The 27,876-nt window shown below is 39.5% G+C and overlaps 1 protein-coding gene across 2 annotated transcripts in view; it reads right to left on the bottom strand.

Moving 5' to 3' along the window:
* peli1b (pellino E3 ubiquitin protein ligase 1b) overlaps nucleotides 1–27,057 on the bottom strand; it is a 78,952-nt gene extending 51,895 nt beyond the window's left edge. The window contains exon 1 of one of the 2 annotated variants that reach the window (XM_057848126.1): nucleotides 26,977–27,057. The gene's annotated coding sequence lies outside the window, so the exon portion shown is untranslated. Of the gene's footprint in view, nucleotides 1–8,628; nucleotides 9,015–26,976 lie in introns of those variants that run through there. The other variant, XM_057848125.1, reaches the window with a different exon arrangement.
* Between the last annotated feature and the right edge of the window lie 819 nt (nucleotides 27,058–27,876).

Here is a 27,876-nt window from a genome sequence, read left to right as displayed (position 1 = left end):
TTGCATTGCTTCTCGGTAAGATGCCATGGCGGTGTGTGGCGATGTTTTGTTCTCACTCAAACAAAAAGTTGTATGAGTGGCCAAAGGATAGCAGGGCACGTAAATGGACATCTTTCGTTCGCACGAAGCAAATGAATTTCATGCCATTATCGAGTAGTGTTCTCTGCTGCAAACACTTCGAAGATGCCTGCTTCCTTAACTGGTCTGCTTATGATCAAGGATTTGCCAAAAAGTAATTTGTGTGTGATTTTTGGATAGATGACTGATGACTTTGTCAAAGCAGAGCTGCCAACTGTTGTGGAATGAACAGTATAAGCTACCGACATTAGCCGAGGCTATCTCTGATCATAGTTGTTGTTGCGTTCGCGAGGTTAAGCATGTTTAAATTGTGCGTCATCTACGATCTTGTCCGAAAGGGTTAATCCACTGTCAATCGGGAAAGGGGTGTGGATGTGCACATAAGCGGGTCGGCGTCGCGGTAATTCACGGTCACGTTGCAGTAATAGACACACACCGCCGGTGAGTTTATTTATTTTTTATTTATCTGTATTTGTATTATGTATTTCCACCTCCTTCATGCTTCAAGCATTGCATTGCATTTGTACGGTTCGCCGTTTCTTTCACGGTGATCGCTTTGAAGCCTTCTAGTTTGTGCTTCGCCTCTTCGCGAGAGCTACTGACAGGTAACAAGTGTTGCTTTTAATGTCTGGCAGCGAATCAGCGAGCGCCCAGGCCACGCAGTGAATCATGGGAAATGTAGTCTCGGGACAACAGTGAAGTGGTGCTTTGTAATCTGTTCGCTTGTGTGAAAAAACTACATTTCCTCACGCCATTAGACGCCACTTTGTTTTCTTATTGCCACAATAAAGTGGAGAAAGCAATCGGCGACTGTGATATAGTGGATTTTATTTAGTTGTAATACGGGAGTTCACCAGTAGAGTGTACGCATGTCATTTAGATGTGTTATTGTTTGTGCTTGTTCAGAGTCACTTGGCAAGACGTTGATTAAAGTTGTAAAAGCCAATAAAGGTGTCGTGTGGGTCACTCGGTCAAGATATAACAATGACTCATCTCCTTCTTTCCCCCCAACGTTTTTATATTATTATTTTATATGCACGAGAACTGCCGGATCTGCCAAAATGAACATGAAGTCTGATTTTTTATTTTTTTTTTTAACAATGTCATCAGATAGACAAAAACATAAAATTGTGTGCAAATATCTGCATCTTCAAATCATGAAAATAATAACAGCCTATATCTTACCAATGTTGTAATCTCGATGGGTCTTGTATCCATTCCATGTCAGGAAGTCTAGGCACATTGTTTGCATCATGATTAGTGTCTGGCTAATGACATGAAATTCCAATCTCCTCTTCTTCCTCCAACTCTTCAAAAACTTGGATCTCCTCCCTTGCGCTTGATCTATCGCTTATATCGCTGTTTGAATCATTGTTTGAAGGGCTTTGTGTGGCGGCCGTATGTATGGAGGTGCCATCGCGTTCCCGGTGTGACGTATCACTTCTGGGTTCGTCCCCTTTCAGGCTCGAACTTCGGAAACGCGATTATTTTGTCAAATATACAACATATAATTTTTTTTTTTCATGCTTTATTTGTTGGACAATGTTTAATTACTTTACTTGTGACCCTATTTGGCATGTGAAGAAATTACTTCACATTACTGCTTTAAGGCCCTCAGGGCAGAATTGACCTGTGAAGACTTGTAGTCACATTTAGGACAATTTGTTAACATGGAAAGTTTCTGGGAATGTAGGAGGAACCAGAGTATGAATGTGAATCGTGTTATTTAAGGCAACCGTCCAGTTTGTGTTTTTTCAGTTCCAATATTTGCCCCAAAGTACACACTTGTATACAAAATGTTAACCCTGTCATGCACATTTTTTTTTAACCCTTACAGGTCACTCATTTAACTCATTGTCCGTCATTGACGGCACTAGATGTCCTATCTATTTGGATTGGGAGGGCTGATGAATGTTAATTCATTTGCCCCTCCCTGGTCACTTGTCAATGGCAATTAAAGATGAGCATTCCCTGTCAATAGCATGCAATGAGTTCAAATGCGATGAAAGATATGTACTTTAGAGCAGGGGTAGCCAACTCTGGTCCTCGAGGGCCCCTAACCAGCTTGTTTTCCATGTCTCTCTCCTTTAAAACACCTGAATTAAATGATCAGCTCATCAGTAAGCTCTGCAGGAGCCTGATAACGATCCTGATTATTTGAGTCAGGTGTGTTGGAGGAGGGAGACATGGAAAACAAGCTGGATAGGGGCCCTAGAGGACTGACGTTGGCTACCCCTGCTTTAGAGTCTTACGTGTGTCTGTAATCAGATTGAATTTCTATTTTCATTTTAATTAAAAAAAATTTTTAGCTTTTACCGAAGGGACTATATGGAGTTTGTCACTGTTTTAGTTACAACTGCTATCTCCAGCCTAAAGTGTAACTGCAGCTCGTGCAGTGCGCGCATGCTGGTACGAGCACGGACATTAAGCAATGAGCATTTGGCCCATCAAATAGGCCCCAGAAATGTAAACAGTTAGTAACCAGTTTTATGAGGGTTAGAAAAGCGTTTTCTTTCTAAGTGTTGACTAGGCGGAGGCTCGGTGAAACAGACAGTGCTGCTGCCGCGGGGACGCGCATTGATGTGCACAGGCGCGTGTTTGCCCGGAGTGTGGTGGAGCATGCATGGAGTAGAAAAGTTTTTTAAATTAACTCTAAAAATCCTGCACAGTCCCTTTAATATTGTAGTAATTTATAAACATAATTATATTACAGTGATCCCTTGCTACTTCGCGCTTCAAATTTCGTGCCCTCAGTCCATCGCAGATTTTTTTTTCAATTAAAAAAATAAATAAAGTAATGAAGTAATTTCATAACATGCCAAATAGGGTCACAATTAAAGTAATTAAACATTGTCCAACAAATAAAGCATGAAAAAAATAATTTATATGTTGTATATTTGACAAAATAATCGCGTTTCCCAAGTTCGAGCCTGAAAGGGGCCGAACCCAGAAGCTATTCGTCACACCGAGAACAGCGATGGCACAGCTCCATACGGCCGCCATACAAAGCCCTCCAAACAATGATTCAAACAGCGATACAAGCGATAGATCGAGTGCAAGGGAGGAGATCCAAGTTTTTGAAGAGTTGGAGGAAGAAGAGGAGGTTTGAATTTTATGTTGGACCTAACACGTATTAGCCAGACGCTAATCAGGATGCAAACAATGTGCCTAGACTACCTGACATGAAATGGAGACAAGAGCCATCGAGATTACAGGATTGGTAAAATATAGGCTGTTATTATTTTGATGATTTGAAGATGCAGGCATTTGCACATAATTTTATGTTTTTGTCTATCTGATGACATTGTTTAAAAAAAATATTAGTCAGACTTCATGTTCATTTTGGCAGATCCAGCAGCTCTCGTGCATATAAAATAATAATATAAAAACGTGGGGGGGGGGGGGGAGAAAGAGATGAGTCGTTGATGGCTTTCTCCACTTTATTGTGGCAACAATAAGAAAACAAAATAATAGCGGACTGCCGCCACATTCAACCACAAAGTTTTGCTTCCCGCTCATCTCCCCCTTGCCTCCTACTACTCACAGCGCTCCAGTCCCAGCATCTCCTAAACAGATCGTGCATAGGGTCTTGCTATGAGCTTTTTTTTTTTAACACATGGAGCTAACAGTACGAACACTCTCGGCAGGCTGTGCGGAGCGAAAGATAGAGCCTGTGCCTCTCTATCACACTCTCGCGTCACGTGACCAAAACAAGAGTAACGTTGCGTGCACTTCAGGGTAGGGCTGGGCGATATGGCCTTAAACATGTATCACGATAAATTGAGCAGATTTATCTCGATAACGATAAATGCCGATAAATTCGCCCAAGCGGACTGTTATATAATTTGAAAATCTGAATCAATGCATGAAATACAGATTAACTATTTCTTGTTGATTTATTTACCAGCATTCAATTTGATATACTGTGTTTAACAACTGTACATGCAGTCTAAACATTAAGTTTATAAAAATGTATTGTAAGCAATAAGAATTCAAGTATGAACATTTATAACAGCGTGTATGACTTGAACAATGTACATTGTCAAAATCAATATGCCTGTGCAAACATGTAATTGTAACACAAATGACTTGCAGCTTGAACAGTACACTTCAAAAAGACAACTTATTGTTAATGGCTGCTGTGACATAATTATTAAATACAAGTGTTTACTTTATGGTTTAAGGGTCCCCCCCAGTGCATTTTTTAATAAATGCATGCACAATAAAAATAGCTGGGGCCATTTCTCGGTCATTATAAGTTTTGCCGTTGGATTGTACTTTATGCTGAATGCGTTACCATCACAAAAGCTATCAGAGGAATCACACACAGACAGATACAAAATAAAGCCACATAGTAATTGCTAGATGCAGTCCGTGCCCAATCCACTCATTAAGTTCAGCCGTTTCGACAATGTTAGAGCCGCTATCCGACTCCATAACGTTCATTTGTAGCGTTAGCCGCTAGCTAGCGTTAGCCTCGCTACCAGTAGAAAGCACTGAAAGCACCATCTCCGGAAATCGTGAGAACAAAGGAGGACAGCGGGTGAAAGCCCGTCTGGATGCCACCAAGAGTCTACTAAATGTCGGTTGAAAGTTTGGTAAACCTCCCTTAAGCCACACTCCATCACGTTTTGCTTGTAGCGTTAGCTGCTAGCGTTAGCTTACCGGGCCTTTGTTTGATTGGCTTCCTGATGATCACGTGACTCCCTACGTAAGCACATTCACTGCTTTCTTAAAGGGGAATGAACATAGACGAACAACACAGAATCAAAGCGGGATGAAAAGACTATATTTTCTTGTTTTATTAATTTACCGAATTTACCGACATGGTCAAAATTACGTCGGTCATCGTTAAGAATTTCGGTGACGGTAAATTTTCGGTTTACCGCCCTGCTCTACTTCAGGGTGCCTCTAAAAACATTAAATCACAATATTACACGCAGTTAGGACATTACAGTATAAAATAAAATAATAATATGCATAAATTCATTTACACAACAAATCCCAAGAATTGCATGTAGTTTATGAAAATTAACGTCATATGAAAGAGTCGGCGATTTGTTGGTGCACTGAGAAGCTGGACCAACAAATCACACTCCTGACATTTAAGAAAAAAAAAAAAAAAACTTGAAATTTGCGGCATCTTGGGAGCAAGCAGCCAGGATTAAACGGTATTTCAACATGCCCAAAAGACTGTTGCATTTACTGTCTTTTTTCAAAAAGAAGGAAGATGGTTCAAAACGAGTCAGAAAAGCACAAAAGCACATAGAAAAGAAAGAAAAAAATGAAAGTCCCACAGCATGGCAAGTGGGCATTTGCGTTTTGTATTCAGCACCATTTTCTGCATAACGCAATGTTCGTAACTGTGTGCGGGACCGTGAAGGGGCCATCAGACAGTTGCCTGGCACGGCCAGACTTTTCTCCCTGTGCTTTTCAAACACTGAGAGTATAGTCTGGGACCCAGCCCATTAACTGCCTCTCGAGCAAGTACAAAATCAATCGACAAATCAGATTCGTTTATTTGCGTGACGTCTTCTTAACAAGCAACGTCACTCTTCCGCGTCAGAAGTCGTCTCCACAACAACACAGATGGCGTACAGGAGAGCCGAGAATATGTTCCAATCCATAGTAAAATCAGTTTTAAATTACCGAAAACACATCGACACAAGTCATTGACAACAGTCTGTCTCACGTTAGCCATGTTGAATGAACTCCGCTCTCCTCGTATGTTTACTTCCGCGCGCACGTCCCTCGTCCCGCCCGTCGCTGATTGGTCCACTCCGCTGTCTGTTTGCTGTTGTTTGCTCTGCCCTGGAAATTTTATATTTTATCCGCTTAATGGTGGCCAGACTCAATAGCTGGAACAGCGGTGAGTCTGGAGTACCAGGCTAATCGGACAGCAGTGTGGTGACGTAGCGGGAAGTGAGGAGAAGAGTGCGGCGTGAGAGTGAAGTTAGCGGTCGCATGTTGCAGCAGTCCGCTGTTATTTTTGTTATTTGTTATTTAACTGTTGCCACAATAAAGTGAAGGAAGCCATCATTCACTCCTCTCCTTTCTATTTCCCTATTCGGGCTATTACAATATGTTCCGGGACCTGTCCACATGCCGTCATCCCTGCGCTGTCATATGTACTTTGCGTTCCGGCACCTTATGATTTACAAATTAAGCACTGTTCCACAACAGTTGGCAGCTCTGCTTTGACAAAGTCATCAGTCATCTATCCAAAAATCACACTTACTTTTTTGCAAAACCCTTGATCGTAAGCAGACCGGTTGAGGAAGCAGGCATCTTCGAAGTCCTTGTAGCAGAGAACACGACTCGATGATGGCATGAAATTCATTCACTTAGTGCGAGCAAAAGATGTCCATTTAGGTGCCCTGCTATCCTTCAGCCACTCATACGACTTTTCTTTAGATTGAGAACACACACTGCCGTGGCATCTTACCGAGAAGCAATGCAATAATACTCTGTGTATGGCGGCCTTCCCTCGCAGTTCTCGGTGTGATGTCAATTCCGAAGATTTCCGAAGATTGTCGAAGAAAAGCATTTTCGTTGTCAAGGGCGTTGCTATGGGTTAAACAAAGAATCTGGAAGGGTTGCGTTTAGAGCTGAAACGAGTACTCGAGCAACTCGAGTAACTCGAGTTTAAAAACTGATCCGAGTAATTTTATTCACCTCGAGTAATCGTTTATTTTGACAGCTCTAAGCATCACGTTTTGCTCGGACTACTTTTAATGCCGGACAACGCGCTGTCACGTGCGGAGAGGAAGAAGGGAAAAAAAAAAACACTGCAGCTGACAGCCACCACAAACGACGCCGACGTTGCCAAATACTAGCCCGCACGATGCTACGTTGGTAACAGCTAGCGTCTGATGCGTCTCATAAAGATCACATGTATGTTGAACTAGATGCGCAATGACAGACTCGGCCGCGTCTGGGCAGCGTTATTGAACAGCCGCCATCTTAAAGCAGTATAGCGCTAAGCGCTAATAAAGAGCGCTAAGCGCTAATAAATAGGATTAATGTTACTGTCGCTACTAGCTCACGTAAAGTTAGCCCTGCGGAGGACTAGGTTTCAATTAATTATGACCACTGTCGTTGCGTGGCTAACGTGTCTTACATACAGGCTTTAACATAACATAGCAGTGTGGAGTGATGAGGGTGTAAAATAAAAACTTAATCATATTAACTATCAATTTTAGCTCTGTAGTCATTGCTGGATAAAACACTAAGTAGCACTGGTCCCTAATGTGCTGCAGTACAGCCTGTATCATACATTTATTTTGAACACTGCAAAAACTCAAAATCCTATCAGGACTTACAGTTTAGACTAACTTAAAACTTAACTAGAACTTAAAAATGGCTTGACACAAAGAGAAATTCAACTGAAACACGTGGGAAAAAAATCCTAACTTTTAAGTGATGTGTGTTATCAAGCGTAACGGCATTTTTAGCTAATTTTTTTTTTTTTTTTTTAAATAAGATCTAAAAGTTTTTTGAGTGAAAGCAGTGAATTAGTCTTTTTTTTTAAATTCTAGCTACAATATACATCGAAAATAAAGACATTGATTGACTGAAAATGGTTCAAGATTAGATGAAATGTCTTGTTTTCTCATGTATATTTATAATTGCTCTTCACCTAAAAATATATTTGTTTTATCCGATTACTCGATTAATCGATAAAATTTTCAGTCGATTACTCGATTACTAAAATATTCGATAGCTGCAGCCCTAGTTGCGTTAAAAAAATAAGGAAGATATGCTTATAATTGTTTAGCCATTGATATTATTCAAAAACATGGTTGGCCAACCTTACTTCACATTTGGCCTTTAATGTCCCATCCCCAGCAAAAAGTGTTTATGCAGGTTATGCTGTTATATTGTCCCTACCAATGTTGAGACCAAACCTACGCCCTTGGTCTGCATTGATTCTATTTATTGCATTGCTGTATATATTAGACTGACAATATCTTTGTTCAATTCAGTTATGTATTATTTTTTTAAAAAATGCTGCTACTTAATTCTCATGCGACTGGGTGTCAGATCACAACTGCCACACTTGCCACCTGTGATAAAAATAATTATCCTCCTTAGCTTTTCTTTTGTTTGTTTCTCAACACACCCGCACGCACGCACCCACACCCGCACACACATTGCTTTCCAGTGTGCTCCTTGCCGTCTTCCTTATCAGGCAATGTTGTTGTTGCCTGTGCAGCCCGGGCTGCTCTTGCTGGTGCTGCTGCTGCTGCTGCTTGCTGACAGCTCAGCATGCACACTGAAAAGAGGAGGTGATGGAAAGTAATACCAGCCGGGAGCACGTACAAAGGCGATGCATAAATCTAAGTTATTAGCCCACGACACGTAGAATGAAGCAGGAAATGAGAGCACAAAGAAAGACCTCCCTGCCCCCTAGGTCCTAACTCACAGCTGGGACCACCACTAAAAAAAACAAGCTGGGCCCTCGCTGTGTGACGCTCAAACGACTGCCAGTCGGACTGTAACCCGCTTACCAACGCTAAGTAGAGAGTGGGGAGCTTGTGAAGGACTCACCGTAGTTTCAATGACGGCTTTATTTCCAGCGTCCTCCGGTGCCGCTAGCCGACTAACCGCCACCGGGCTGAGCTCCACCGCGACCGTCGCCGCCAACTTAGCGAGCTAGCTCACCGGCACGTGAAGAAGAAGAAGAGGGGTACAAAAAGAATAATTGTCCCTTGGCGAATAAAGATGGAAAATGTCCAAATGAGGTATCGAGGTGGCACGGTGAGGAGTTCGGAGCGTGTCCGCCAAGGAAGAGAATATCCAACGAGTGCGAGTTGGGGCTCGGATAGATTTGAATGACAGGTTCTCCTTTGTTGTGAGCTTTCCAACGTAAACACACACTGACCCCACATCCACACATCCCCGGGCGAGAGCCAACCAGCCAGTCAGCCGGAGTAGGCGTGAACCAGCCGGAGAAAGACATGGTGACGTCGTCACAAAGCATTCTGGGATATGTAGTTTGTGGCGCTCTCTTTATAAACAAGTTACGTTTGCAGAATGCAGAAGTCAAATTTAAACGGGATATAAAATAAAACGGGTAAGATTTGGGAGAAATTTGTCATCTTCAAATAGGGAAATCACAGTAATGTGTGAAATATATTAATTTATGCCTTTAAAGCAGGGGTCCCCAAACTTTTTCCTGGGAGGGCCACATAACTTTTCCCTTCTCTGATGAGGGGCCGGGGTCAGTTTGTAACAGAAAAAAGTGTGGCGTTTGCAGAAGTGCCTAAATGTGAAAATGTTTTTCAGAAAGCCACAATCAAATAACCCTTTCTGGATTCTTCACGGAACAAAAGTAAACAAAATAAAAATAATAATATAATATAATATAATATAATTAGGGCTGTCAAACGATTAAAATTTTTAATCGAGTTAATTACAGCTTAAAAATTAATTAATCGTAATTAATCGCAATTCAAAACATCTATAAAATATGCCTTATTTTTCTGTAAATTATTGTTGGAATGAAAAGATAAGACACAAGACGGATATATACATTCAACATACGGTACATAAGTACTGTATTTGTTTATTATAACAATAAATCAACAAGATGGCATTAACATTATTAATATTCTCTTAAAGCGATCCATGGATAGAAAAACTTGTAGTTCTTAAAAGATAAATGTTAGTACAAGTTACAGAAATTTTATATTAAAACTCCTCTTAATGTTTTCGTTTTATTAAAATTTGTAAAATTTTCAATCAAAAAATAAACTAGTAGCTCGCCATTGTTGATGTCATTACACCATGCTCACTCCCCAACCCATAAAATCATTTGGACCCAAGTGCAAGCAGAGGGCGCCAGACAACAAAAAACAAGTAACAAGCGGACATTAAACTGCTGTCATTTTAATCTGCGCGGGGCATTGCGTTAATTGCGTCAAATATTTTAATGTGATTAATTTAAAAAATTAATTAACGCCCGTTAACGCGAAAATTTTGACAGCCCTAAATATAATATAATAAATAATAATAACACTATTAATTAAATAGATAATAACCAAATAACCCTCTCTTAGTTCTTCACAGAAAAAGGCCAGGAAATAAATAACACTATTGAGAAAAAAAAAAAAAATCAAAATGCTCTCTGGTAGTGTTCAAGGGGCCGGACCAAATGTGGAGGCGGGCCGTATCTGGCCCGCCGGCCGTAGTTTGGGGACCCCTGCTTTAAAGGGAAGCTCGGACTTAAAAACTTGTAGGCTCTAATAAGGCACAATTGTTCTCTTTTACTCAAATATATTATTAAAAACATCTAAAATATTGCCATTGATTTATGCCAAATCCACAATATTTAATACGTTTTGACCGGCGGAGGTCGCCATGTTTTAAGCGTGCAATGGATACTCGGGGTGATGACGTAGAGTGTCATTGTCACTCGACGAATACTACCGGGTTACTGCAATTCCTTCTACGCAGCGATACGTCCAACACATGCGCTCATCGGTTAAAAGCGGTGAGTACTTACTATTTGTGTTTTCATTGAGTCTTTTATTACCTTTTCATTGCCTCAAAATACTTTTTACATGTGTTTCCCTGTCATACTTTTAAGCAATGTGTTTTCTTGTGGTAACTTTAAAGTGCCTGTGACACGAAAAAGCATGTTTATTTCATCATACACGCAGTATTTTATGCACCTGAATGAAATGGACTAATTGGATGTGTGAAGAAGCGATCGATATATTTATTCAATTTTTTAAATTCCGCGCTACGAAAATGACAGACTTCCGGCTTCGGTCTTGCATTGAGGAAGAGGGCGATATGACGTGTACGGGAGAAGAAGTCCTCTTCACTATACAGCTGTACTGTTGTATGAGAAGGACTAAGGATTCAGCTGATTTTGTGGATTAATTTGTTTATTTTTTGCATCCCGCCAGCCAAACGACTGCAGAAAAATCTTGCTGTAGGAGGGAGAGGCAAGTGAGCCTTTTTGGGGTTTCCAAAGGTTCCCATTCACCGGTGCATAGTGGCCAAAACAAGCCCTACTACTGTGGGACCATGGAACTTATGAGGAAGTGAGTAAACATCGTGTTTTGTATTATGTCAAATACTGGTATCATTTTAATATGTAGGTGGCTTGCATTTTGTGGCTGACATGCTCGTTGTCCCCTCGGCCGACATCCACCCGCCGGAAGAGCACTATACTCGGCTTATTGTCCTCTTCATGTGCCCGGTGTTCTGCCAAATTTTCCAACCGATCAGAAGTTGTAACTTTGTGTTAAAAATAACCGCGAATACAGCGATTACAAAGTAAACACTACAAACCTTTAAATAAATGACTACTTACGTTTGATCATGGATGGGCATGTATAAAGCTCTCCTCATACACATGTTGTCATGTTAGCTACATAACAACTGCAGCTGCCCTCCTATGAGTCACTCACTGTTTAAGACTTCGCCGCGTTGTAAAGCATTATTTTGCCATATTCGTATGAACCATTTGGCAGCTACACGCTCCTCCGACGTTGACCGGTTTGTCCTGGAGTCATTGTCCAGCTGCTTCCCCGCAAATGAGCCCTCTGCCCTCAGCAGGGGAACGACAAGCTCTAACGTGTTCGCCGCCGGGCGGGTTGCCGATCGGCGAAGACAATCGACAACCCAGTCATGTGAAATGTCTGGGCTAGTTATGTGTGATTTTCCGCTTCGAAGACTTTGAAACATCAGTCGGTTCGGGTTAGCGTGTCGGCTAGCTGTCAACCCCCTTGGTTTGTTTACATTCTCCGAAGCCGGGAAAGGGAAATGATATAAGCCCGATTTAGTTGGCATACAATATCGATTGGGAGGTGTGACAGTAAAGGGAAGTCGACAGTTTTGACCATTATGGAGTAATTTTGCCATGTCGTCCTGAATAAATGCATTTTGATTATTTCATATTCCATTTAGCACAAGACTGTTATTTTTCATGACCATGCCCTATACACTGTATTTAGCTATTGGGGAAAAATACTCGGATAAAAAGAATATCCTTTAAAAATATTGGAGTAGTGACTGAAACAATGACATTTTGCGGCTCTCTTCGTCGCGTTGTCCTCGTTCTGAATAATTCCTCCTTAATGGGCTGAGAAGTAAAACCGATGAGCCCATTCTCCCGCTGACGTCATCCACCTGTTGGGGACGCCAGAGCCCTGTAATGGTAGGCATGGCTAACCGGCAGATTAAAAGACTAATTTCTCGTCATCTGCGCTTTGCTAAATTGTTGTATATAGTCGAATCGTGTCAAAATATGATTCTAATTCACATAATAATGCTATTTAAGACAGGGAAAGGGAAGTTTGGGGATCCCTGTTGAAACTGCTGCCCCCGCGACCCGACTCCGGATAAGCGGTTGAAGATGGATGAATTGATGGATGTTTACAATGTTCTCTCTGTATGCATCTAAACAAAACAAGCTGAAAGCGCACGGTGGCACATCTTGGCAGAACACCGTTTTATTTTTCTACTCTGGTCTCGTCTCATCCTGTCTTTCCTGTTCCATTTGCTTTGGCTGATCGTTTTGTGAAATACGGACAGTGCTGTCATGCTCATTAATGTTCCTCTTGGGTTCGCATTGAAAGGGTTGAACAGATGACATTTTTATGTTGCTGGAATCACACTCTGGATGCCTGGCAGCGTAACCATGTGACGTCACCGCCCTGCGACGTCAAGGACAATGGCGACCTACTAGTTAAACTAATTTTACAAATTGTATAAAAACGAAAACATCAAGAGGGGTTTCAATATCAGATTATTTTAACTCATAATATCTTTATCTTTTACGAACTACAAGTCTTTGTTTTCGAGAATCCCTTTAAAACTATCAGAAATTTAATTAATATGTTATTATTATAACTTTCGTACTTGAAATTGATGAGTATAAATAATAACAATAATATTTTTGAAAAATTGCTTATTGTATTTAAAATTGGGCTGTCAAACGATTAAAATTTTTAATCGAGTTAATTACAGCTTAAAATTAAATTAATCGTAATTAATCGCAATTCAAACCATCTCTAAAATATGCCATATTTTTCTGTTAATTATTGTTGGAATGGAAAAATAAGACACAAGATGAATATACAGTATACATTCAACATACGGTAGATAATTACTGTATTTGTTTATTATAACAATAAATCAACAAGATGGCATTAACATTATTAACATTCTGTTAAAGTGATCTATGGATAGAAAGACTTGTAGTTCTTAAAAGATAAATGTTAGTACAAGTTGTAGAATTTTTATATTAAAACCCCTCTTAATGTTTTCGTTTAAATAAAATTTGTAAAATTTTCAATGAAAATATAAACTGGTAGCCCGCCATTGATGATGTCAATAATTACCCAACGCTCATGGATGCTGAAGCCTATAAAATCAGTAGCACCCAAGCACCTGCAGAGGGCGACAAAACTCCAAAAAAACACAAGTAACAAGTGGACATTGCACTGTGCTGTCATTTTAATCTGTTTGAGCGGGGCATGTGCGTTAATTGCATCAAATATTTTAACGTGATTAATTAAAAAAATGATTTACCGCCCGTTGACGCGATAATTTTGACAGCCCTGATTTAAAAATATATCATTAAATTTGGAGGGTATATATTTCAATTTTAAATCAACACAAATTGTAACCTTCGCCTATGTGTAATCTAGTTGCCTATATTTTTTCTTCATTATATGTAATTTTCTTTTCACACTATAAATACCAGTTAACTGCTTAGATATCAGTATTTTGTAGGGCTGGGACAATCCGCTTTTGTCACAATCCGATCTGTATCCCAATACCAGTGTGGCGATCCGATACGTAGTGCGATTCTTCTGTTATGGCAACATATTACCTTTTCAAATTTATAGAAACACTGAGGCATGTACAGCATGTGTCAGACAATGCTCCTCATCAAGACAATTCTTACCATGTGTGTGTTTTATAGTGGGCAGGGCGGCTTTAAACCACTCATGAGTGATTGGGCACAAACCTGACCTAATTTTTTGGGGTAAAAATTGGTTTCAATTGCTCTTAGGCAGAGGGTTCACTTCCTTATTTTTCCCCCTTCTATCGTTGTTTGCATGCTATCCTCATTGAAATACGAAAACCTATTAATGTTTGGGTGGTTTTAGATAAAGCAAACACTGTTTTTTCATCGGTGTGGTTTTGGACAAAGATCAGATCACATTTGATAGTGATTTTATGCAGAAATGTGAGAAATTCCGAATGGTTCAGATAATTTTTCATAACACTATTCAAACTAGATGTCATCTGACATGTATCCTTTTTTTACATTGAAAAGTGCATCAACTGTTGCAGCAACTGTTCCTGTGCAAAATAGAACAAAAACTATCTAAAACACTTGTGCAATATAACAGCTATTTCTTTCATTCAGCATTGTCTCTTTATTGGGCAGTTGTTAGCTGAAGCAGCACAGTGTTCCCCTCTAGCGGTTTGGCAGATTTGAATGGTTTGTTGTATGGATGTCATATTTTTGCACCCGAGTCACCTGATTTTGAGAATCTGCCTATACTAAGTCCTGAAAAAATAGTTTAAAAAAAAAAAAAAAAAAAAAAAAATTAAACATGCATGTTACTGTCCCACTGGATTATTTTCAAAAAAGAATGACGTAGAAAAATACTTGTCTTTATCAAACGCTTCATCGAGTCAGTCCACTCAAATCCGCTCACACTGCTGAGAACTGTTGGAGGCAGTCTTTCAGGTTCTCCGCGTGTTCGTTTTCAATTCAGGTGAGACGGCTAGACTGGATTGCTAAATAAAAGACTGGAGGCAAGAGATCTTTACTGCGCAGTTTTAATTTCAGAAATTTCTGGGTGCATTCATTTACGGAACAAAAGTTGTGTCGAGGAATGCACGCTGAACAGAGAGCTCGGCGTTGCCTATATGCTGTACAAATAATCGCCAAACAGACACACTTCCTTAACTCATCTTGCAAAATAGGTCATGAGCCTTGCTGGTTGGCAGTTAAAAGTCTTGTTGGCAGTTAAACTCCATGATTATCTGAGGCAAAACTAACTGTCAGCGGTTTTCTGTACAAAAATAACAACTCCATTTTTGGACATGATTGCATTAGGCGAGATGCATACTGACTTCAAAACACACACACAATGAGTTGCAACAGCACACCACCGCTAGTGTTTAACAAGCTTAATGATGATTGACCCATGCGACGTCTTTTAAGGTGGCGCTCCCAGGCTTCACTGGCAAGATCAAAGCTTCAACGTTTGTCAATCAGCGTTAAATTTAACAAGCAAACTCCAGCGCACTGCGGACCAAGAGAAGCAGCAGGACGGAGAGTGATCGGACCGGGACATTTCTAGTTCGTTAGCTTGTGGCTGCGTTGGTAAGCACAATAGAGGTATCTACAGATTCGCTACTCAGAAAACATATGGATACTTGGCACTGGGACATGAAGGATCGCGATATATCACCAGATAATATTTTCCCCCGTTTTCGTATTTTGATTGTCATACTGCCTTGCCTAAAATTAGTTTTTTCTCTGTCCTTAAAGAGTATTACAACACCTGGGGAAATGCTAATATTCCATCATTTATCCATAAATGCATGCCTTTTGGATTCATATCATGCCACTTTGTGTAATTACAAATATCGCAACACCAAGAAAATGATAGAAATTTGGATTGATTGTCAAGCTAAAACGACCGGTGCCCACGATCCCGGAAATCTAGCATATTGTGTGCGTGACGTCACAACTAGGAAACACAGTGCTTAGTACTGAATGGCGGTGATGATGGCGGACAATTTTGTTTTTAGTTGTAGCGACGAATCCGACATAACGAAAGTTCTTCTAATGGTGACGAGGAGAGTTATGAACCTTTCTTTGGTGTTTTGGGTTATCAATTTGAGCCCAAATGAAAGCCAATGCAGCCTAATGAAATGATCATTGAGGGGAGCAATCACACTGATGAAACACCGGCAACAGATCGTGTGGGAAACACCGAATGGTTTGTTTTGCATTTCTTTTTGTGAAGCTGATACACCGTGACCGCAAAATAATGTATAGAATAATGATCATTTATTGTGCTATCATAGGTTTTCGCTCTGCCAACAGACACAAATATGAATGCTATTAGAGATTTGTTGTATATATTTTACGAGCGATAATTTATACATGTGTCCAGTCCTATATCCAATGCATGATATGTTTTTTAGTATAAAAGAGTACTCACTCTGGCCATTTTGAGCTTGGCTGCTCCCCTCCATTGCTTAGCCTGGGGTGGTAGGGTGGTCTCATCAGTGCCAGTCATCGTCCTCTTTCTTGATATCTCGGGACATTGAGGTGGCTGCGCATGTATGGTGGGCACCGCATCTGCTTTCATCAGCAATTTCTTAGCAAAACCTGATTTCATTTGTCCATAGTTCAAATAGCTTTCAGGTGTAAAATGCGCACCACACAAAACCGTGCCGGAGGCTGGGTCTGCAAAATTAGCCCTCTTTGCACGGATGAACTTTACTCATTGTCTGCGTAGTCCAGCTCTTTTCCTCGCGTTCGGGAACTCATGGGTACTACATTGCGACAAGTGGCTCTTTGTACACCACATAGCATGACAGGTTTGAACCATTTCAGTGATTTTTTGATAAAACAAACGTATCTCTCGTCGATAAACAACGATAGCACCTGTCTCGACCTTTTGTTTCCTGGCTGTGACGTCAAAGCCCCATTCGGCTGTTTCCGGAATACTTTCGGAAATGTTCGTAATTTTTGATCTATTTTCGATAATTGCTCATGGATGTGATTTATTTTTTTGTTAACTTTATTAATATTTGTTATCTTGCCACATAACGGTTCTATTGATATCTCATAGCCCCTTAGTATTATAATTCTCTTTAATATTAAGTTAAAACAAATTCAAACTTCAAAGTAAGATGATCAAGCAGAAGAAGAACAACTACTTCAAGGTCACCTTGACAGGCCTTCACCCTGTAAACAAAATATATGTCATTTTGTTTCGTCATTTTCGTTATGTTTCGCAGGGGATATATATTTTTCATGTAAAATAAGATTATTATTTTTTTGCTCTTTATAATTATTGCATCAAAATAAAGTCAAATTCAAAATAATATGATGTACAATAACTAAAAACACCAAACGTTGGAAACCTTTACCATAGCTTTTGACTGGCTAGCGTGTTTATATACATGACTAATGACCCCCCAAAAAACTTTATGTATGTTCCTTTGTGTGCAAAGTTTCCACATGACGCTTGAAAAGTTAATTTACTTTCAAGCACAAACATTTACTTGCTGAATGAACACAGCACAGCACCACTAAAGCTAAAATACGAAAGAAAGTGATAGAAACAATTCCAGTTTTTCTAATGCACAGTAACATTTCAACTTTTTTCTGTCAAAGATACAAAACTAATGTTTTTCAATCAAAACATTTTTGTTGTCACATTATGATGCTTTCTGCAGGAGCTGCATACTGGCCGCACAAGCACTTACATAACCCTTGCACACGCTGTATTGCAATGTGTGTGGACGTCACCATGGTTTCAAGAGCAAACACCTCCTGTTGGCATTTCCAAGTAGCACAAGTGGGAGCAGCGGACACACCTTCCTTTGATTTGCGCTGATGGATGTTCCTGTCATGCTTTTTGGAGCCAATGAGCTGAACGTCCGTGTCAAGATCGGAGCGGAACAGCCGTCCGTTGGCGTTTGTTCTGCTCAGCATGACATGCAACGTCGCTTGGAATTCTATCAGTTTGCTTCTTCTTCGCAAACACTGAATGTGTGCTGCATGTGCTTTTTTACCTTTTGGGGTAATTATTTTTGAATGAGATTAAAAAAACAGACATAAACCTCAGTTCATAATAATGTACAAAAACAGTGACCTCATCAACGTACATCAACAATAATTTTCAGGTTTCGGCTGGTAAAGTCCTGAAAACAAAGACAAAAACCTTGAATGTATTGTATTATTAACACTAACAATCTAGCAACAGATTGAGAACGATCTTAAACGGCAGATGAATATTGTGTTGGATTTCGGAGAAATTTGACAAACTTTAGACGACTTTGTCATTTTTTTGGCACATAAATGACAGTAGAATTTGCGTTTTTTAACGTTTTTTAGCACTCCGTCAATACTGCCTTCCTAAACCCGGAAGTGTGACAAAATATCGAAATGGTGATATATCGTGATACTTTATCCCAAAAGGTTATCAATATTCTCCTGTCAAGAATCGAGATATAGTTTTAAAAAGGTGTCAATTTAAATTAAAAAAAAAAAAAAAAAAAAAAAAAAGGCGGCACGGTGGCTGAGTGGTTAGCACGTCTGCCTCACAGTTCTGAGATCAAGGGTTCAATCCCGGGCTGCGGCCTTCCTGTGTGGAGTTTGCATGTTCTCCCCGTGCCTGCGTGGGTTTCCTCCGGGAATTCCGGTTTCCTCCCACATCCCAAAAACATGCATGGTAGGCTGATTGAACACTCTAAATTGTCCGTAGGTATGAGTGTGTGCGTGAATGGTTGTATGTCTCCTTGTGCCCTGTGATTGGCTGGCAACCAGTTCAGAGTGTCCCCTGCCTACTGCCCGTAGTTTGCTGGGATAGGCTCCAGCACCTCCGCGACCCTCGTGAGGAAAAGCGGCATGGAAAATGAATGAATGAATGAAAAAAAAAGGCTGCCATTGATTGTGCTCGACGCCCAATCCATTTAGAATGGGAACGTTGGTCCATTCAAAACCAGAGCATTCACAGTCATTCGGTCCGATTTTCGGGGCATTTACAGGTCACTTGCTTTTCATTTTAGGGCATGTACAGGTAATTTCCTATTGAGTTTGAGTCACTCCCTATTCATTTGGGTGATTCCCAGGTCACTTCCTGTTCTGTAACGCAAAATAAACAGCAAGTGACCCATAAAATGCCCCAAAATCAACAGGAAGTAACTGTAAGTAAACAGGTAAATGACCTTAAATGGCCCAAAATTACTCATTCCCTGGCATTGGCTGCCACTGACGGCCATAGACGTGCAATGAACGAATGAACGAATGTTCATTCGCTGCCATCCCTCCCACTTCAAATGGATTGGACGTCTACTAGTGATAAACTCATTCCAATTCACAGCAGAAGCTTGTTTTTCTGTTTATTAGTTTTTTGTAGAATATCCTAGAATGATTTCATGACCAATGCATCGAAAATCGTTGTATCGCTATATCGTCAGATCATCGTTATCATGAGCTTTGTATCGCAAATCGTATCGTATCGTGAGGTACCAAGAGGTTCCCACTCCTAATTGTGACGTCATTTACAGGAGGCTACAGAAGAAGTGGCAGACTTTATCCATAGCAACACCAGCGATAATGATATTTCCAGCAAAAGTACCCGTTCAGATCACTTTTATCATGACGTTAGCGATGATGAGGGCTCCCAGGAAAAATTAAATTAAATTAATTTTAATTAATTAATTTTTTAAAAATGTATCCTTACATGTTTGAACCTGAGGCGTCAGATGACGACGATTTACTCGGCACAGCAGACAGTGGTGATGATGCCGATTGGCGGCTCGACACTTCACGAAAGTAAGAGTGGTAAGCCTATGTCTAGCATCTTGATTACTCTCTGAACCTTTCATTGTGTGTTATAATTAGAGCTGGGAATCTTTGGGCACCTAACGATTCGATTACGATTCAGAGGCTCCGATTCGATTATAAGACGATTATTGATGCACCCCCCTCCTTTAAAAAAAAAATTTTTTTTTATGTTTTGTAAATTAGTTCCAAAATTGTTCAAAAATCCTCTCAGGCTAAACCAAACTACTATTTCAGTATCAAGTTAACCTATAACAGTAAACAAATATACAAAAATAACAGTAAATAAAAAAACTCCAATCCCCATTCTGTATCAGCAGCTTTCAACTACATTCAATTAATGTTGTGAATCAACTGTTACAGTTGTTGAAATTGCTCCTGTTATTCCTTAATTTCCCTTCTGTCTACTTTTGTCAAAGTTTTAACACTATTTCATCATTTAAAGATAGATTCAAGACAAGATTCTTTCGATTTAGGAGTATTTTAGATAAAAAGTTAATTAGGTTCGCTACAACAGAGCCTTCTAGAGAGGTCTACTGCTTTAAGATGGCGGCTGTTTACTTACGCCGGAAAGTCTGTCATTTCGCATCTCTGTTCGATAATACATGCTCTAACACTGACGTCGTCTGTCATTTTGCATCTAGTTCAACATATATATGATATATACTGTAGCAGTCTGTTTGTAGCAACTAGCAACTGGGTGTTCTTTGTTGCGGCTGTCAGCCGCAGTCAGGTATGATTGTTTTTTGTTTTTTTATTATCTAGCGGCATGAGTTGAACATGATATTTACTCTCTGTCCATTCCTCATTGCGTCCCAAAGACCGCGCTGACTGTGTTTTACTTCCGCTTTTCCTGGTATAATTCAATAATCGGAATTTGGACATTTGTGAATCGTTCTCGAATCTTCCACGGCCGAATTGCGAATAATCTAAGAATCGGAAATTTTGCACGGCTCTAGTTATAATTATCAGTAATTGCAAAAACAGATGAGTAGTTATATAGATCTAGTAATAAATGTATCAAATTCACGTGAATAGACCACCTGTCAGCTGTCCTATCTACTTAGGACAGGCCAGAAACAACAACAACAAAAAACAGGTCGCACTTCAACAAACAGGCAGTAGGATTTGCCCCCCTATATCAACAGAATTGAATCAAATTTTAATATCAGAATAGCAAGTAAAATGTGGTAGAGGTAAAAATTTGTGTGTCTACTTACGTCTTTGAAAAACCAAGGTTGTATTTTCCTACGCTTTCAAAGCGGTTGTCGCTGAAATGTTGAAAACAGAAGCGATCGAGAAGCCGGGGAGAAGTTCTTCTGCTTGACTCTCACAAAAGATGTCCAAATCCTTGCAAAAGAAAGTTTTTTGGGCCACTGATAGAGTCACGAGCCTTCATGTGCGCAATTCATCGCCACACATCAAGATTGCATGATGAGTTTCGTGAGTAAAACCCAGAAAATCTTTGCGATATATGGCGAGAATAGCGTAGTGCTATACTTCCAAATTCGAGTCCTCACGAGGTCTTCTGTAAATGATGTCATCAGGTAGTGGCCGGCAGCGAGGAGTGTCCCTTGTTGCTAAGTTGTCGCTATGGCAGTAACTCAAAAACTACTTTTTATGAGTTTTGAAACATGCAAATGATACATTCAATACAATTTAATTGAGTAAAACGCTCAATAATTGAGCGCTTTACTCTTCATTCGGCCTTTAAAAATTGTTTTGAAATTAAAATCTAATTCTGAAAGACAGCAAGCTAGCTGGTTTTAAACATTTTAAGAATACCTCGAATGAAGGCATTTAAATATAACCATAAAAAACAGGAGACAAAAAAAAAAAAAAAAAAAAAAAAAAAAAAAAAAAAAAGATTTGAAATTTCAAATTGAGTTTTAGCTCATACGAATGTAAGTTGGAAAACTCTTTTGGAGCGAAGCAAAGACAAAACGAATCATTGCATTTCATGGTAACGCATACCAAATTCATAAAAACGAAACAAACAAAGAGTCTCATGATTCTGTGAGAAGAGCAAGAAAGGAATACCTTTTAGGAAACAATAAGGCCCTTTTCAGTTTGCTGTTTTGCCTTGGAACTTTCCCATCCTTTCTCAGTGAAATGACGTGAGGTTCATCCAAATATGAAAAGTGCGCGTCCTCCTTTCATTACTTTATGATCCAATGAAAAACTCGAAGATTCAGGAAAAGTTGCATCTTGATTCGTTGAACATGGCCTAAAATTGCCATATAAAGATGAAGATAAAAGTTAACATAGTCTGTGCACATTTTGAACATTTAATTTTTGTCTCTCAGAAGTCAAATCAGTTTCCAGTTTCAAAACGTTTCCAGTAAATCAAAATTACTGGCCTACCGCAAGCAACACGTGACTTTTGCTTATTAATATTCATGACGTTAGCAATTTTTGCTAGGCGGGTCAACCTCCCGTTCGTCCCTAATAGTAAATGTGTCGTAATAGTGAACAAACGTGACGTTTACTGAGGTAAACCTACCAATTCTGTCCGAAAATGATGTCCGTGTTGCCATATTCACTGGTAAAGATGTGGAAGAACATACAGATGTTCAGTTAAAGAGATGGCTAGAGTGCCGAGGGCTGAAAAAGATGGGAAAAAGAGCCGACCTGATCCAGAGTTAGCTTTTTTTTTTCAACACCTTTTTTTTTTGTGCATTGCCATACGGCACTGACAATGACATTCTCCTGTTTTAACAACCACCATATGCCCTGTCTTTCTTATATATTATATCCTCTGATTGTCTTACGTCTGTGACCGTTCTTGAGGGCAACTTACATTGCTATTTTTGGGTAGCGATCGCAAATGCTATTCAGTGACAGCCAACGAACACTTCTAATTTTTTCACTATTAACAAATATTAACTATAATTTATTTACACTTCCCCCTTAGTAAAGTTTTTTTTTTTTTTTTTTTTAACAACAGAAAAGGTTACAGTGGCAATCAGATACCATTTAAAATTTTTTCATGCCATTCATTGTTAGACAGAAGTAGCACAGCCAAACGCCACGCTAAAAAATAAGTAAAAATATCGAAATGGCTTACCTCCTCGTCCTCTGAAGGACCATGGCCTCCAACAAAATGTATACTGCATACAAAATGTGAATGGCTTCACCTTGCTGGCGTTAATCTGGTCTTTTGGACGTCCGCGCAAGTTGATCCATTCTTCACATTTTTTTCCTCCGAGTTTTTGATTTCTGGAAACGTATGAAGAAAACATCCTCCATATGTCGTAATGTGTAGAGTCGTTTCTACAAGTTCCATAGAAGCAGTGTTTGATCAGTATGTTCTTTTTCGAAAGATTACCAGAGAAAAGCAGAAATAACATGAATTGTATGCGAGGGAGTGTCTATAATGACCCACTTCCGCGTTACCAGGACAACGTCACGGTCCAAAAATAGCATTCATGCAGTACGCTATTACCGATTTTATTTTATTTTTTTAAATACCACAATAATGACAGAAAAAATTTCATAAGAGATTTTTACATAATTTCTTTTAAGGTCCAAAGTCTACGTCCACAAAATGTACTTTGTTGTTAAAGAACATAGGGAAGTCAAGATGATGGGGTCATGGCTCTTGATAAAAATGGTCATGGATAGTGGGCCCAAGTCCAGGGAGCAGTTGCAAGCTACGGAAAAATACCCAGATAGCAGACTGACGTTGAAAAGATGTTGGATCAACATTTCGCTGTCGATCTTATATCGTTGAATCAGTTTCTGGTCGGGAAACGTATGAAGAAAACACCCTTCATATGTCGTAATGTCTAGAGTCGTTCCTACAAGTTCCATAGCAGCAGTGTTTGATCAGTATGTTCTTTTTTGAAAGATTACAGGAGAAAACAAGCAGAAGTAACATGAATTGTATGCGAGGGAGTGTCTATAACGACCCACTTCCGCATCACGATGGCGACGTCACAGTCTAAAAATAGCATTCGTGCAGTACGCTATTACCAAATTTTTTTTTTTTTAAACACCACAATAATGAGAGAGAAAACCTCTTAAGAGAATTTTACATTATTTCTTTTAAGGTTCAAAGTTTACGTCTACAAAATGTACTTTGTTGTTAAAGAACATAGAGAAGTCAAGATGATGGGGTCATGGCTCCTGATAAAAATGGTCATGGATAGTGGGCCCAAGTCCAGGGAGAAGTTGCAAACTACGGAAAAATATTCATTTACAAAAACACAAATACAAAAGAAAAACCACCACTGAATGAACTAAATGAAAATGAATTAAAACCAAATTATGAGACATTATGACCCAAGGGGCTGAGGGTAGCTGTTTGCCTGAACGTGACAATAGGTGCAACTAATACACTAATCAGAAGACAAGGGGGAAGAAAAATGCAAAACAAAACAAGGAACCAACCAAATTCCAAAACAAAATCACTGACACTGAACAAAAATGAGGAATAGCACGCCAAACCTGTTCAGCAAATGTACACAAATTAACCAAGTATAGTGTTTAAATCAATCAAAACTTTATTACAATGTAGCATACGATGCATATGCATGTAAATATGTCAATTCTTCTGACGTGAGGGTTTGTCGTAATGACTTTGAGGGCCTTTTGGGTTAACAAAGGCTGGCCACTCAGTTCTGGTGGTGCTTGTTGTTGTTGTGCGATAAGAGAAAAACATAGCAACAGCTGGGCTGCTGATGTGTGTGCGTGTGACAGAAAGACGGCGGGCTGGTGCGTCGTCAACTATTAAATAACAGCACCGTCCCATGTTTGAGGGGCCGAGGCAAATGCTGTTGTCGCGCTGCCATGGCGACGGTAACCATGCGCGCCAATGTTTACTCAATGTTTAGCGTATCACACAAAGCAGCAGCAGCAATTGTGTGGAGTGACTTTTTACGCTGGGACACAATGTTACATTGAGTTCTTTTAATTCATTCCACATGGCTAAAAGAGGAAAGAAAATGCAAGTGCGCTAGGGTACCAAAATAGTCTCTCAAGGCCTCATTTGTATTTTTTATTTGTATTTATTAATTTTTTTCTCCCCATTTTTTTCTTTTCATTGTTATTTCATTTTAAAAAAGTTTGTTTTTATTTGAGCTCATTGTCCGACAGTCAAGGTAGAGTGTAGTTTGCCTTTTGCCCGTGACCCTGACAAGGAAGAGCAGTGTTTAAAATGGATGGATGTCTGCCATTGGCATCCAATCCATTTTGAACCAATGGCGTACCGCACGCATGCTATTTTTAGACCGTGACGTCTCATCATAAAGCGGAAGTAAGCCAAAGTGGGACATTATAGACCCGCCCTCGCATAGAAACAACGGAATTTGTGCTACTTTTCGCCGGTAATCTTTCAAAAACGAACATGCCGATCACGCATTGCTTTTTTGGAACTTGTAGAAATGACTCTAGACATTACGACACATGAAGGATGTTTTCTTCATACGTTTCCGGAAACCAAAAACTCGGGAGGAAAAAATGTGAAGACCGAATCAACTTGCGCGGACTTTAACACCAGCTCGGTGAATCCATTCACATTTCATATGCAGTAAACATTTTGTTGGGTTGTCATGGTCTTTCAGAGGAGAAAGAGGTAAGCCATTTTTGTATTTTTAACTTATTTTTTTAGCGTAACGTTGTGCCGTACTGCTTTGTCTGACAATGAATGACCTGAAAAGAATTACAATGGTATCTGACTGCCAGTGTTACCGTTTCTGTTATATATTTATATATATGAAAGAACTTTAGTAAGGGGGAAGTGTAAATAAATGATAGAATTAAGATTTGTTATCAATGAAAAAATTAAAAGTGTTCGTGGCTGTCACTGAGTAGCATTTGCGATCGCTACACAAAGCTAACTATATTACCCCAAAGAACGGTAAGAGACGTAGGACAACCAGAGGATATGATGGTAAAGGATAGCTTGTTGAAACAGGAGAATGTCATTGTCTGTCACGTCGATAAAAAAAGCTAAGGCTATGCTTAGGTCGGCTCGTTTTTTTCGTCTTTTTCAGTCTTCGACACTCAAGCCATCTCTTTAACTGAACATTTTTATGTTCTTCCACATCTTTGCCAGTGAATTTGGCACAAGGCACATCATTTTCGGCGCGAATTGGTAGGTTTAGCTCTGTAAACATCTCCTTTGTACACGATTTCCATTCATTTCCTATTAGGGACAAACGGTGGCTTGTCCCTACTTAGCAACAGTAGCTAATATCATGAATGTTAATGAGCGGAAGTGACGTGTTGCTTGCGGTACGCCATTGGACGTCTATTGCAGTCAAAGGCAGCCAAGAATTTGAAGGGAACCAAACTTGAAAGACTTGTAGGCTCTAATAAGCCACAATTGTTCTCTTTTAATAAATATATTATTAAAAAACACATATATCGCGATTGATTTAAAAATGTATAATATTTAATGCATGTTTTGACCTACAGAGGGCGCCATGTTTAAGGCGCACAATGGACGCTCGGGATGATGACGTAGATTGTCACTGTCACTCTATGAATACTACCGGATGACTGCCATTCCTTCTACACGGCGAGACATCCAACACATGTGCTCATCGGTTAATAGTGGCGAGTACTTACTATTTGTGTTTTTATTGAGTCTTTTATCACATTTTCATTGACTCAAAATACTTTTTGCATGTGTTTCCCACTCATACTTTTAAGCATTGTTTTCTTGTGGTAGCTCCAAAGCAGATGGTTGATCTGTTGACCACATTAGTCACGTAGCATATTTAAACTACCCTTATTTGATATTATTACGTTTAAGTATTTTCTTAAGGCATCTTTAGTATGTTCTGTCTGTATGCATCTAAACAAAACAAGCTTAAATCGCACGGTAGTACTTTGGGTGTCAAATTCGCCTCTTGTAGACGTTTCGCCGGTGTAGTACATTTTGGCAGAACACAGTTTTTTTCCTACTCCCGTTTCGTCTCATCTCGTCTTTCCTGTTCATTTTTCTTTTGCTGCACGTTTTGTGAAATATCGACAGTGCTGTCATGCTCATTAATGTTCCTCTCGGGTTGAAAGTGAAAGGGTTGAACAGATGATATGTGTATTTCGCTTGATTCATACTCTGGAAGCCCGGTAGCGTAACCATGTGACGTCACCGCCTTGCGACATCAACAACAATGGCGCTTACTAGTTAATTAATTTTACAAAGTGTATAAAAATGAAAACATCAAGAGTGGTTTCAGTATCAAATTATTTTAACTCATAATAACATTTATCTTTTAAGAACTACAAGTCTTTCTAGGGAGATTATCAGTGGTCTTGTATGTCTTCCATTTTTCTAATAATTGCTCCCACAGTTGATTTCTTTACACCAAGTGTTTTACCTAGTGCAGATTCAGTCTTCCCAGCCTGGTGCAGGTCTACAATTTTGTCTCTGGTGTCCTTCGACAGCTCTTTGGTCTTGGCCATAGTGGAGTTTGGAGTGTGACTGACTGAAGTCACACAGGTGTCTTTTATACCGATAATGAGTTAAAACAGGTGCCATTAATACAGTTAACGAGTGGAGCCTCGTTAGACCTTGTTAGAAGAAGTTAGACCTCTTTGACAGCCAGAAATCTTGCTTGTTTGTAGGTGACCAAATACTTATTTTCCACTGTAATTTGGAAATAAAATATTTTAAAATCAAACAATGTGATTTTCTGTCCCCCCACACACACACATTATGTCTCTCATGTTTGAGGTTTACCCATGTTGACAATTACAGGACTCTCTAATCTTTTCAAGTAGGAGAACTTGCACAATTGGTGGTTGACTAATTACTTATTTGCCCCACTGTATAATCGTGGTGTTATCTAACATTTGGTGTGTATGTTTGTGTGTACTCGTACTGTATTACATGAGCATACAATCAAGCAAACCACTAAACAAATAAATAAAATCCAGCATGGAAAAAGGAATCCAGTTAAATCAATAACATATTGTAAAGATGATGAGAGCTATTATGAAGCAGATGTCATCCCTATTAAACTGCTGCAAAGTAACTGAGACGTGTGTTGGAATTTTGCTGTCATTGATTGCAACATCTTGAAGAGTTTGTTCAATTAGTGTCAAGCTACCATGTTTGACTCATCATGTAGCTTTTTACTGGTTCAACACACAACAAATACAACAAAACATATCCAACACAACACTACACACGTGCTTAGACTCATATTTGGCCACCAGTGATGACGAGCCACAAGACGTTAGACTTGAAACTGAAGAAAAGTGCTGAAAAATAGGAA

The sequence above is a fragment of the Corythoichthys intestinalis genome, chromosome 10 (genome assembly GCF_030265065.1).
Source record: "Corythoichthys intestinalis isolate RoL2023-P3 chromosome 10, ASM3026506v1, whole genome shotgun sequence".
NCBI classification, from domain to species: domain Eukaryota; kingdom Metazoa; phylum Chordata; class Actinopteri; order Syngnathiformes; family Syngnathidae; genus Corythoichthys; species Corythoichthys intestinalis.
The sequence above is the reverse complement of the archived record's forward strand: the minus strand, read 5'-3'. Positions and strand labels throughout refer to the sequence as shown.